Genomic DNA, 4,628 nt, shown 5'->3' with positions numbered 1-4,628 from the left:
TCTTATCTAATGGTTCATATCTCTGGTCTTTCCCAGTGAACTCGGACATAACAATGACCTGTGGTACTGAGGTTATGGAATTGAGTATCTTGTTATGCCCAGTCTACTTTGTGGATACAATGAAACCCTGATGGCCCTCAACACACAGTTCATCCTCCCAGAGTGCAATGGAAAACCTGACTGGAACCTTGACCCTCCGATCCTGAAATTCAATCTGTCAATAACTGCTGATGCTGTGGCTGTCTGCTCCAACACATTCAGGGTAAATCAATTACAGGAATGTATTTACCTGCTTGGTTAATTATGGTGAGACAAAATTAGTATTTGATTCGTCGAGTTGCCCCTATTGTTCTAAGCTGGGTGTTTTGAATCTCTTTGTCTTGACTCCAGATAACCAATGAAGTTGGGACTGGGTTATTTTCTGACTTCTCAAATGTCCAGTTTGTTAATATATCTGGCATCATCAACTCGTTGGACCCCAGTGCGGCCATTGTCACCTACCGCCAGCAGATGATGTACATGTTCTCCTGTCGCTACCCTCTGCAGTATCTGGTCAACAACAGTAAAGTGGCAGTGTGAGTACTTCAATTCACCACCTACTCTACTGTAACTCCCAGTCGAATTCAGCATCATTTTGTCTAATGACTCAAACAGCCTGTTCATTATTGAGTGTAAACCATGTACAGTATGTGTCTCTGAAACATTCCATCCCCTTGATTGTCCACAGATTGGGTGTGAGTCTTGCAGTGAGGGACATTAACGGCAGCTTCGTCAGTACTCTGAGTATGTGGCTCTACAGTATTGTTCACCCAGTTTCATTTCTATAGATTTATGATAACTCTGTAACTAAACCTGAAGCATTTTTGGTTTCTGGTCACGCCTAATTTGTGTATGTGTACAGTATGTGTATGACTCATAACTCTTGTCTCATCGAAGGTGTACATGTGATGGACAAACCAGGGTCGAGTTGAACGGAGCGTCTCAGAATGCACACTTCTCCTTTGAGACCTTCCGTTTCATTGAACACAAGAACATGACCGTCTCCACTTTCTACCTGCACTGTGTCACCCGACTCTGTGAGGTGTCCTCCTGCTCGTCCTTACTGCCCGTCAGTATCAACAATTAGAAAATAACACACAGGTCACTGCCTTCACTCAGAGAAACAAAACAAAACATTTTACGATAGTACATTGTGGCAGTCACAATCACATTCACCATATTGCCGTTGGTCTCTCTAGACATCCGGGTTGCCTACAACAATGTTAGAATGTTCTAGCTTAACACCTGTTGCCTAGAGTCTGGGTTTCCCAGACTATATTGCCCTCTGCTCTGAAGAACCCTAATTTCTGAGACAACCCTATGATATTCTAAGCTTATCCAACTGAATAGACAAAAGTTTCAAACCAATAGGAAATGAAAACTGACTTCCTGTCTGAACTCTGCCTGTTTGATCCCAGAACTGTTCAGGTTCCTCCGGGAGAAAGAGAGAAGCCCAGGGAGTGTTGACTAACGACCAGGCCACAATCTCCTCCGGACCCATTAAGACCAAAGTGGACGACGGTGCGGCCGTACTGTACCACTGGACCAGTGGTGTGATATGATAGCAAACATTAATGATATACCAGACATGAATGAATGACACTTGATGAGAGTGAAATTGATTAGTCACCTCATTGCTCATGCAGTATGAGTAATTAAATGGATTGTAATGTAAGTCATTTCATTCTTGACCATCTTATTCTGTTTCCCTCTGCTACTGGTCTTCCAACAGCTTCACAATGTAAGAAATTCTCCCAAGCTGCCCTTGATAATCACAGTCATCAAGGCCTATGGCTTTCAATAAAATAAAATAAATGCACTCATTGGCTACAGTATGTTGATATATCCCTCCTTTCTGCCCCTCCAACAGTCTCCTCCCAGTCCCAGAGAAGCCTGTCACGTTTGTTTACACACGGGACGGACCAAGGCGCAGCGTGATAAGCATACATGTTTATTTAAACGAATAAACACACGACAAAACCACAAACGAAACGTGAAGTCCAAGGTAGCATACAAACAACATACCTTACACGGAACAAGATCCCACAACTAACTGGTGCCAACAGGCTGCCTAAGTATGGTCCCCAATCAGAGACAACGAGCAACAGCTGCCTCTGATTGGGAACCACACAGGCCAACATAGATCTACACATTCTAGATCTTAAACATAGAACATCGACATAGCAAACACAACACAGAAAATACACACCCTGACTCAACAAATACAAGTCCTCAGAGTCAGGGCGTGACAGTACCCCCTCCGACCGCGCCACATAAACATAACAGGGTAGGGGCCGGGTGGGCATTCCGCATCGGAGGCGGATCCGGCTCCGGGCGTGACCACCACTTACTCTCCACCTCCCTGTTGCGCCCCTGGTCTGGTCTGGACCTCGGCGCGCTGCTTCCCCTGGTGTGGGAGACCCCGAACCTGGAGAGGGGCTGACGTCTGGGTCTGGACTGGAACCGCTGACTGGAGCTGGACCCGACGACGGTGGATCGAACTGCTCTGGCTCCGGAGTGGAACCGCTGACCGGAGCTGGCACAGGCACCGGTGGAGCGGACTGCTCTGGCTCCGGAGTGGAGCGGCTGACCGGAGCTGGACTGGACCCCGGTGGAGCGGATTGCTCTGGCTCCGGAGTGGATCCGATGACCGGAGTTGGACCGGACCCCGGTGGAGCGGATTGCTCTAGCTCCGGAGTGGAGCAGCTGACCGGTGCCGGACCAGGCACCGGTGGAACAGGCACGGGCCGTGCCGGATTGGACACACGCACCACTGGCTTGGTGCGGGGAGCAGGAACGGACCGGACCAGGCTGACGACGCGCACCACTGGCTTGGTGCGGGGAGCAGGAACGGGCCGGGCCGGGCTGGCGACGCGCACCACTGGCTTGGTGCGAGGGACAGGAACAGGCCGGACCGGGCTGGTGACGCGCACCACTGGCTTGGTGCGAGGGGCAGGAACAGGCCGGGCCGGGCTGGCGACGCGCACCACTGGCCTGGTGCGAGGGACAGGAACAGGCCGGACCGGGCTGGCGACGCGCACCACTGGCTTGGTGCGAGGGACAGGAACAGGCCGGACCGGGCTGGCGACGCACACCACTGGCTTGGTGCGAGGGTCAGGAACAGGCCGGACCGGGCTGGCGACGCGCACCACTGGCTTGGTGCGAGGGGCAGGAACAGGCCGGACCGGGCTGGCGACGCGCACCACTGGCTTGGTGCGAGGGACAGGAACAGGCCGGACCGGGCTGGCGACGCGCACCACTGGCTTGGTGCGAGGGACAGGAACAGGCCGGACCGGGCTGGCGACACACACCACCGGTTTGGTGCGAGGGACAGGAACAGGCCGGACCGGGCTGGCGACGCGCACCACTGGCTTAGTGCGGGGAGCAGGAACGGGTCGGGCCGTACTGGGAACACTCACCACTGGCTTAGTGCGGGGAGCAGGAACGGGCCGGACCGTACTGGGAACACACACCACTGGCCTTGTGCGGGAAGCAGGAATGGGTCGGGCCATACTGGGAACACGCACCTCTGGCTTAGTGCGGGGATCAGGAACGGGCCGGACCGGACTGGCGCCACGCACCACTCGCATCCTTCTGCTGCCTAACCAGCTCCTCTCGCCGTGCCTCTACACTCTCCTTCTCCCTTATAGCCTCCTGTAGCTCCTCCCTCTGACCAAATAACTCCTGCTCCCTCTGAACCAATAGCCCCCGTAACCTGGTGGCCTCCTCTCCTAACCTGCAGAATCGCCCTGTCGCTGCCTCCTGCTGCCTCGTCGTCCACACCGTGTGCCCCCCCCAAACATTTATTGGGGTTGCCTCTTGGGTCTCCGTCGTCGGCACTGTTGGCGCCGTTTCACCTCTCCTACCTGGGCATCCTCCTTCATCGCCTTCCGGTAGCGGACGGCCTCCTCCTCCGTAATTCTCCCCCAACCGAGGAGGACATCTACTAAAGTAACCTCCTGATTAATTCCCGGCGTTTGCTCCTGAACACGCTGCTTGGTCCTATTTTGGTGGGATCTTCTGTCACGTTCATTTACACACGGGACGGATCAAGGCGCAGCGTGATAAGCATACAACACACGACAAAACCACAAACGAAACGTGAAGTCCAAGGTAGCATACAAACAACATACCTTACACGGAACAAGATCCCACAACTAACTGGTGCCAACAGGCTGCCTAAGTATGGTCCCCAATCAGAGACAACGAGCAACAGCTGCCTCTGATTGGGAACCACACAGGCCAACATAGATCTACACATTCTAGATCTTAAACATAGAACATCGACATAGCAAACACAACACAGAAAATACACACCCTGACTCAACAAATACAAGTCCTCAGAGTCAGGGCGTGACAAAGCCCAACGGGGCATGTGGCCGTCAGTACTGCAGTGCTGGATGTGATCTGTCTCTCCATGGCCCTGTTCATTGGTCTGTTCCTGAGGAGGAGAAGGTTATCAATCTTCCAATGAGATGTGGTCTAGGACCAGGGACACCGTATCTCCTGACATGGCTGAAGACTGGGACCAGACTCCTAGCTAACACTCTGTGGGGTACTTTACGTCCCCAGAGCACATAGACAGCTGT

General features: G+C 52.9%; 1 long non-coding RNA gene across 1 annotated transcript; it reads left to right on the top strand.

The window, feature by feature from the left end:
* Window positions 1–727: 727 nt before the first annotated feature.
* Window positions 728–1,747, top strand: LOC121567039. The gene is made up of 3 exons (XR_006001033.1): window positions 728–783; window positions 937–1,108; window positions 1,458–1,747. It is a non-coding gene; the product is annotated as an uncharacterized LOC121567039 (long non-coding RNA).
* The last annotated feature ends 2,881 nt before the right edge of the window (window positions 1,748–4,628 follow it).

Source organism: Coregonus clupeaformis, chromosome 5 (genome assembly GCF_020615455.1).
Source record: "Coregonus clupeaformis isolate EN_2021a chromosome 5, ASM2061545v1, whole genome shotgun sequence".
NCBI classification, from domain to species: domain Eukaryota; kingdom Metazoa; phylum Chordata; class Actinopteri; order Salmoniformes; family Salmonidae; genus Coregonus; species Coregonus clupeaformis.
Note: the sequence above shows the minus strand (reverse complement) of the source record. Positions and strands in the feature narration are given on the sequence as shown.